Here is a 9,831-nt window from a genome sequence, read left to right on the forward strand (position 1 = left end):
AATTACCGTAAAATCCACTACTTTTTACAGTAAAATCCATTTTTATCGGAACATGCTAGGGAACAAAAAATCAGATATACCGTAAATTTGACAGTAATTATTACCGTAAAATCACTGAATCGCTCTATTGAAATAAATATTATTGTAAAAATTAAGAGATAATATTTCACAGTAAAAATGGACTTTGCGGTTGATGCTCCCAAAATGCCAGTACTTTATAACGTAATTTGATCCTGAATTTTTAATACTGTGGCTCTTATTTTGCTTCTATTAACATCTTATTACCACGCTTATTATTATCATATTGAGCTTTTAACCTCAACACTGTAAAAAAAATCCAAATCAAATCACGGTATTGGGCTTTGGGAGAATCTACTGTAAAATTCATTTAACTGTAAAATTCATTTTACCGTCAAATATATTTTACTGTAAAATTCGTTTTACCGTAAAATTCATTTTTGTCATAAAACACTATACCATAATTTTTACAGTAATATTTATTTAAATAGAGCGATTCAGTGATTTTACCATAATTATTACTGTAAAATTTACGGTATATCAGATTTTTATTTCCTATCATATTCCGGTAATAATATATATTATGGTAAAAAAGTAACCGGTATCCTGAGTGCCGGTACTTTTCGCCGTAAGTGGATCCTGAATTTTTTACAGTGTATGCTTATTATTATACTACGGAGCTTTTTGACTCTTGGGCCTTTCAGCCCTTAACTTGTGAAGCATTTATTTAAATGTATTCCCATATATACAAAAGTAAGAGAGGGAGATCTAACAAAAAGTAAGAGGGCGGTAAATATTATACTAAACAGAGGTGATAAGTAAAGTAAGGAAAATATTAAGCATTTGTTCATTTTGTAGAACAATTCAGACAAGTAACTGCTGTCAAGTTTCCATTTTTACTTCTATAAAAAAATAAAATAAATAAAAACTATCAACATTCCCGATTTGAGTTTTTTTCCCTTCCTTTCCTTTTTCCTTCCTTCTTTTTTTATTTTTTATTTATTTATTTTATTTTTTTTTTTTTATCGAATCGAAGTTTTAACGAAAGAGAAAGAAAAAATTCAAGTTGCTTCTTTGATCTTAGGGCAAGAATTGTCTGCAAAAGAAAAAAAAAAGTAAAAAAATAAAAAAAAAAAATAAAAGAAATAGAAAAAAAATGAAAGTCTTTTTTTTCTTTTTTTTCCCGTCCCATTTTTCAATGAAAAACATCTTATTTTCTCACTCTCTATCCTCTCTTTCTATTTTTTATTTTTTTAGCTCCAAGTTCGATCCCCGCTGTTTCTGATGTCGAATGGAATCAGAAACGACACACCTGACAACAGGCGCGATGCTCTCTAACGCAAAGGTTCGCACCCATACCTTCCCCCCTCCCACCCTTCTTGTCGATTAAATAGAAACGCGTGCCAGTACAGTTTCTATGAGCAGAGAGAGGCAGAGAACTTTTTTTTTCCTGGATATCCCCCTCTCCCTCTGTGGAAGGGGATGGTTGTAATGGCAGGGGCTTAACCGGGATTTGGGAGGAGAGGGGAGAGAGAAAACAAGAAAATCCCTTATAATAAAAATAACGGATATATCTATATTTTGAAAAGGGAGAAATCTGGTAGGGTATGTTGGTAGATTTCTAAGTTTCTGTTAGTATGAATTCCACATAGAGCAAGTAGAGGGGTGTTGGTTAGGATTGAAGATACCTCTTCCCCCCTCCCTCCCTTAAGTGATACCATTCATCTCACGTGATTCTAGGGTGGATCATGGGATTCTTGAAATGAAGGATGTTTGGTGAGAATGAATCATGATGACGCATTGGAACATGACTTTTTTTGCCAGGTGGTTTCAGTAGCAAGGTTGTCTTACATTGTGTCAACTAATATTGGACATGTCTACGTTTGTTGGGTTGAGAAATAACATCGAAGTAAGAGTCAATTCAGAAAGATTGTATTTTTGTGCCGTATTATTTAGCTTTAAATGCATCCTTCGAAAATCAATACACTGATACTTTGTTTTTTCTTCTCCCCAATCCAAATTATTGCAGATTAGGGAAACAAAATCTTGAACATTTTAGGATACTGCAAATTGATATGTATCTCAAGCAATGTATCAATAGGTATATTTCCTGAATTATATCGGGGAATAAATATGCTGTTGTATTTATTTATACAAATATTGATCTCGCCTAATTCGTGAGTGGAGATCTCAAATCTGAAATTGTCCCTCAGTGGACTGATCGTTAAGACATGGTTCCCAGCAGATCACCGAAGTCAAGCATCACTGGCTGCGGTCAGTGTGCCGGTGGGTGACCACTTTGATCAGTCTGCGTAGGGTGTGCGGTATTGGTCCTCGTTAAACTGTTACACCGTAAAGTGCTCAACTTCGCGCGCAGGTCGTCGGGCTACCTAAGCTGGGGCGCCATCCCCTCTGCAGAGGATCAAAATTGTGATGGCATGTCTTCGGATCATCCTCAGGGATGTTTCCCAAACCGTCGCCAATAGCTTCTAGCCATTGTGCAGCTCTAATGCGACGTAAATGAACTACAACAACAACAAATCTGAAATTAATTTTTGTTTCTCAAAATAAAAATATTTCTTAAAAGGATATTTTAAATCTATTTTTAGTCGAAATACAAAAAATTAAACCATTATACATAACAGGGAGTTGTGCAAATGCTGCAACGAACTTCTGGAAGTTAGAGCACATCATTAGGATTAAAATTGTCTTGGAACTCATGCCTGAAAATGTCATCGTACACTGCTAGGGGCGCTTCACTAATATCAATTGTTCAAAAGCACACGAGGGAACAGTTCATGACGAGGGAACGCTCCTAGAGGCGTGGGACGAGAGTTCCTGGCATAAGTTCCTTTGCAATTTTAATTCTAATGATATGCTCCAACTCCCCTAGAGCTTGTCGCAACATTTACGCAACGCCCTGCTATATATAATGCTTTTTAGACTTGTACACTTCGACAAAAAATAGACTAAAAATGTCATAAAAACAACTTGAAAAAAATAACTGATTGTAGATTTGAAATCAGAGATAGGAAAGTATCTAAAATCTGTTGAAAAGTCTCATTCAACAGAAGAAAAAAAATTTTTTCCCCTTAGTGTTATTAAACTTGCCTAAGGAAGTCATTTTGACTGCTTTTAATTTCAATTAGAAAAACAATGATGTATATAATGACACAATTTCTTAGAATTTTGTGACTTTTTGTACAACATATAATTTCTTTTATTGTTAATATTTACTAATAACTTGTTATATAACTGTAAATATTGTAAAAAAATTTTAAAAATTAATTTTAAACAAATTTATTTACGCATTCACAATCCAGTCATTTTGACTGCTTTTTGGCAATATAGGTATATAATAATTTTCCGTCTTTCTAGTGTTAAATTTCAATAAAAACAACATTTAAATTCAACGTTGTAAATATTTTATTAAAAACCTAAACGTGTTTCAGTGGTTCGTAATGGTACATCTTCATCAGTAGGATGAAAGACAGGAATGGATGAAACACAGATGGTTAAAATCCGTCAGTAGTTACATCATACCAAAGAGATAAATATACAGTTAAAAGAGCAAAAAAATAAATAAATAAACTTTTGGAAATATTAGACAAATATGGTACAACAGTAAAACTATTTAACAATAGAGGTTTTGTTTTTGATGAAGTAATAACTCTCCAAAAATCCAGGTCAAGAACTGAAATACATTTACGGATGATATGAGGTCATTGTTGTTGACTGTATTGTTGACTTCATATAATCCATAAATGTATTTCAGCTGTTCTCCTAGTTTTTTGGGAGAGTTACTACATCGTCAAAAACAAAAATTTGACCTTACTCCTGCAAAATATTTGTCTAATATTTGGAAATCATTAAGTTTTTAATTTTTTAACTATATGTCTATCTCTTAGGTAAGAAGTAACCTTAGTCTATTAATCATCTCTATTTTTACCATTCATTGATGAAAGTGTACTATTTTGACACCGAAATGCGGATTAGATGTTCAATAAATTTTTACCTTCTTGTGATTTTAAACGTTGTTTTTAGAGAAATTTAATTTCATTACAAGAAAATTAATTTCCTTGTTCTCCTAATTGTCCAATGAATTTTTTTTTCTACTGTTTCCTGAGATCGAAAATGACTGACTGAATTTCTGCATAGTTTTGTGTATGAAATTGTGGCCTTAACTTTTAAAGGCAGATAGGACTATAAAATTGTCTCTTTCCAAATTTTAAACACCAGTTAAATGCCAATAATCTTTGATGGCTTCTCATTATTAATTTAATTACATTTTGTTAAGTGCATGTGCTCACTCTCATAAAAGATCTCAGTTCAACATTGAACCATAATATCGGTTTCTCGAGCCCTAATATATTATAAATTTAATAAGGCAGTATTAATAAGAAGTTAAACTGCATAGTGCTTTTGTTGAGTTTAAAATACAGTATAATGTAAAGAAGTTTAAGCAGGATTAATTCTCATCCATATGGTTCAAATTAGTACCGTACTAAGGTAGGAAATATTTGAACTAAATTATTATTTAACAAGCTCCGAAATTTCAAACTGGGTAAAATCTAAAAAAGTTGAGAATTTTTCAGAAATTAAAACTTTAAAGCTGAATGTTTTGAACTGCCTCTCTTTCTAGTTGAAAAAAAAATTCTTAGCATGTTTTTATGGTAAAAATCTAATGCGTGACTGCTTTTTACTTAACGAAATTACACACGAATATTTAATATTTTTAAGTGTATGTTACTTAAAGACATATAAATAAAGTGGCCAAAAGTAGAGTATTTTGTCAAGAGTTCATCCAGGTCTTAAAATTCTTTAAACTGCTTTTCAACTATTCATTTAATGATGCAATATGTTTCATGCACTATAACACATCTATTTTTGTTACTCGATTTACTAATAGTGTACTTTCAACATTTTTGAAGTCCTTCTTAAATGAATAGTTAAGGTTTATTTTACGTGTAAAAGAAGAAATATTTTGTGTGTACGATCAATTTTTCGCGTTTTTTAAGCAGTTCTCATCTGAAAGAAATTAAAAAAACTCCTACAACTTTAGACGAAGTATTGAAGAATAACTACACACTAGTACTTTACGCTTCAATATTCTTTTTTCGTAGTTCAACCACGATTTGATATAAATCCGGCATATTTTCTCGAGCAACATTGAGTTTCTGTGTTGAAACATTTTTTTTTCTAGTCGCTCAAATGATTCAGTGATGAAGCGCAGTGCAAACAATGACATCCTTCACGCTAACAAGTTTTTTTCCAAACAAAAAAAATATTCAAGGTTTGAGATATGAAACAAGTTAAAACAATATTAGGTGCCAGTTACTGTGTTACCTTTACTTCTTTCTTTACTTCTACCTTTACGTGATATATCCTCAGTGGTAGACGGATCATGGGTTAGAGTTCCCTTGCCGTCAGGATAACAGTTGGAGGTTCTCGTGGTCTTCCTCTCCATGTAACGCAAATGCGGGTAAACTCCATCAAAAAGTCCTCCACGAAGGCGAATTTCTCCCAATACTCGATTCAGGAGTTCCCTCGTCTTCTGGATTGGGTTCAAAATTACAAGGTTACGGAGTTGATCATTAGTAGTCGTAAAACTATAAAATTGGGTCGGCTGTTCAACGACGGTTATGAAATAAAATAAAATCTGTTCAACAATGAGTAATTTCCCTTTTCTTCATACACACGAACATTTAATTTTTTCAAGTTGGGAAACAATTACCACATTTAAATAATAAATGCTACTGAATAACATCATTCAAGCCAATTTAATACCCAAGTCCCCCATTAAAACAAGGTTGTTTTGATGTTTGATGTAGTATTCTTACCTTTTGACTTGGGCTCAAAATTATAAAAGTTTTCAGCGGTTTTTTCTTTTTTTCTTTTTGAGTTTTATAAAGTATGTAAAATCCGTTTGAAGAAATAAAAATATCCATTGCTTTCTAGAGATATTGAGTTCTGCACAATGAAAAAACTCTTACTGCTTTTTTTAAATTTATTTATTTATTTTTTTTATCTAGTGATTTTATTTTTGATTGTTAGTTTTGACAAATTTTGATTCTTGACCTTCAAATTTTAAAAAAATTGTCCCCAATAAATTTTCTAAGAGTTTGATCAACTTAGTGCCATTTTTGAATTTTGCGTTTTTTCCTATTATAACCATAGACTCGACTTCATTATACAAGCATTTTTGTATTAACAGCAATGGCGATGTTTTACTGCAGCACACAAGGAAAAAAAAGCCTAATTGCATTATGGGAAAATCTTCTGTACCCTATCAGTTACTCGAATTTTTCAATCTTAAATATTCTTATAATTCTTGTTCGTTATCTCCCGTTTTGAAGAATCCTGCTGGTTCTGAATTATGACGTATTTTCCGAAAACTGCGTACATAAACAAATGATATGATGTTAAATAAAATACAATTATAAATAATTTTGAGTAAATTGTTATAAATTTGAGAGTGGGAATATCATATATTAGTACTTTCATTCAAGTAAAAAGTTCTATAAACTATTACACTAATGAGAGGCATTTCAAATGCTTTTTATATTATTCATTCAATGATTTTTTGGGAATTTTTGTTACATAATGAATTTCGGCCTATGAATTTTTCTCAAACAATTTACACAAAACTTTTAATACAAACTCTTATCACGCAAAAGGTTTGAAAAAATTATATATTTTTTAGTTAGTATAACCAAGTTAGCATTTTAACATTTTACGTTAATGTACAAAAGTAAATAAAGTTTTCAGATTTCGTCAACTATCTCAAGAACCATCAAAATCCAGAGTAATTTAGTTGAATGGAAATTAATTTTGAAGATAGCTGATAATAATAAAAAAAAATAGACATTCAACGGCTGTACTACAATCGCAGCACTCATGGAAAGTTATGAAGAAGTGTTTACAGAATCGAATTAAGAACGGACTAATAAGGGATTAGATTGATTAATTTTTTCCCTTCCAGTTTATTTTCAACTAGGAGGCTTTGCCCCCTGCTCGCTGCCGCTCGCCAACCCCCGGAACTGCTTTCGCAGTTCATTTCGGATTGCTTCGCAATCCGATGCTCGCTTTGCTCGCTCATTGGATACGTTCTTAAAGTCTAGCTTTTGTATACTTTTTTGAACACTGAAGTTCCGAAAACTTTTCACTGTAGAAAATTCTAAACCTGTGCATTTCAATATTAATTTGAAATAGCAAACAGTTCACATATTTTTCTTAATCACACTATTCTAAATTTCAGTTGTTGAGAAAAGTAACTGTTGTAAGTTTTGTTTAAAAGTCTTTCCCACCAGAGGACTAAAACCACGTGTTGTAAAACAATATGAAATAGTACTGAACGCCGGATGTAAAGCATGGGCTTCGATGAAGATAATTTTGTGAGAATTTTTTTAATAATTCGGTGAGAATTCACCCGATTAGACATATCATGCTCACTACGGGCTCTTGCGCACCGAAGCCTATCAATTAAAACGTATTAGCGTTTTATATAATATAGATTAGCCATATGATGCTCACTACGTGCTCTTGCGCGCCGAAGCCTATCAATTAAAAATGAAAACTGTTGCCAACGCGAGAAAAGAAATATCATCGGTTTTATTGATACATACGTACGTATTAGCGTTTTATATAATATAGATGATATATAGGCTTCACACTATGATACAATGCAAAAAATACAACTTTGGGTTTCCTGCAACGTAAATCAACACTCTTTTCAGATTTACGTAATCATTATGTCTTGGATAGTTGCTGAAGGAAAAAAATGCTGCTAGTTGCCTTTCCCCAGAGCTCCCTAGACATGCTCTATAGGATGGAAGTCTGGAGAACTGGCAGGCGAATGTTTTACTTTCCAGAAAATCAATAGACAAGATGGAGTAGACTAGATGAGTTCTATGAAGATACGCGTTATTGTTGTCGTTAAAAAAAATGAAATCAGGGCCAACCGCATCCCAGAAAAAGAAAATCTGATGCTCCAAAACCTCATACACCAGTTATTATGCTTCTTTCTTTAATATACGTCCATTTAAATATTCTCCACTTGAAAGTATGACTTGGGAAATCATGAATCTACCCATCCTTCAATGTTCGAGAAATGATCATTGTATAGGCGAAGAGTATACATGCTAGTCCAGTCATCCTCTTTATCTTTGACAGCGGCATTGTACTTAGTGAGCATAAGATGAAAGAATTTTTAATGGATATTTGCTTTTTTAGGAATGCAGTTAGTACTGATTTCATACTGAAGGATACCAAAGCACGGGCACTTAGAACTCATCGTGTTTTGGAAAGTAAAGATACCTGCTGGATTGAAGACATTGTCTTAGAAAGTATAGATATTTGCCGGATTGTAGGCATTGTCTCGGAAAGTAAAGATATTTACCGGATTCTAGACATTGTCTTGGAAAGTAAAGATATTTGCTGGATTGGAGATATTGTTATTAAATAAGTGAAAAATCGCCACAGGGAAACCTAAATTGTCATATTTTTTCAAGCATATAAAATCACGTTGTGTCTGTACATAATTACAATAAAAATAGAGCTTGAGGACCATACCTCTTGTTAACGCATTTTTTAATTTGATTTAGTAATCACTGTTTTATACTTTCAGACTCAAATAATAGTCGTGCTCCATCTTGCAAGCGTTAATAAAAAATATTGTTACCCTAATTAAAAAATTAATGCAATGTAGCATTAGTTTTTCACAATTATTTTAATAACATTTAGAGATAGCCTGGTTGGTAGGGCACTGAGCTCATGTCCATGGTTCGTGGGTTCAATCCCCGCCAACCGAAGGCTCCCCGTGTAGCAAATGGTGACTGATGCACGTTAAATCTGTCGAGTCGCAAAGTCCACCATGTTCCCATAACAAACCAATACCTCTGGGGGTACTGATCCAGGAGTTTCTTTGTCTTCTGGATTGGTTCAAAGTTACATGGCTACGGAGTTGAACATAAGTAGTCGCAAAGCCAAAAATTGGGTCGGCTGTTCAATGACGGATATAAAATAAAATATTAAAAAATAGCATTTAGAGACCCTTAATGGTTCAGGAGATAAAGCGCTCACCTCTCAATGAGGTGAACCGGGTTCAAATCCCAGCAATAGCACTGGTCGATACGAATTCACTTCTTGGCTCTCACCGACCACAGCAGGGCCGGATTTACGTATAAGCTAAATAAGCTGTAGCTTGGGGCCCCGAGATGGCAAGGGCCCCCAGATCCAACTTTTTCCTTCTTTTTTTAAAGTTTTATTCGGAGCTGGAGCCCTCTGAAGCCTAAAATAATTTTTTTTTTTTTTTTTGCATTGACGAACGCTTTTCAAAATCTAATAGAAGTGTTTACAATCATAAACGAGCAATAAAAAGGCCTTTTGACTGATGAAAATATCCTGTAGCTTTCGTAGCTACCAGTGATGGGAGTAGTCCATGGATCCTAAAAAGCGGTACTCCAAGGAGTAGTCAAATAGCCGTCTTAATTTACACTGTGGGAAATGTTTTCAGCTTCTTTAAATTGCTGTGGGCTCTTTTGTCCACAGAAACACCCTTTTGTCTGATTTCTGGGCAAAAAATTTCTAGGGCTGTGGGAGAATCTTGTTTAGGGTCACTCTGTTTCGAGATTTCCGTTGTGTCTCATTGTCGTTAAAGAGCTTCTCGTTTAATTTTAACTTTTCTTTTTTGCAAAATATATGTTTTCCAATTTATTACAAAAGCTTTTTTTCCTTTTAATTATCCTAAATGTTTTAACTAGCTTAATTGTTTAATTTACTTAATTATTGTAATTGATTTTAATTTGTTATTTT

Source organism: Parasteatoda tepidariorum, chromosome 3, assembly GCF_043381705.1.
Source record: "Parasteatoda tepidariorum isolate YZ-2023 chromosome 3, CAS_Ptep_4.0, whole genome shotgun sequence".
Taxonomy (NCBI): Eukaryota; Metazoa; Arthropoda; class Arachnida; order Araneae; family Theridiidae; genus Parasteatoda; species Parasteatoda tepidariorum.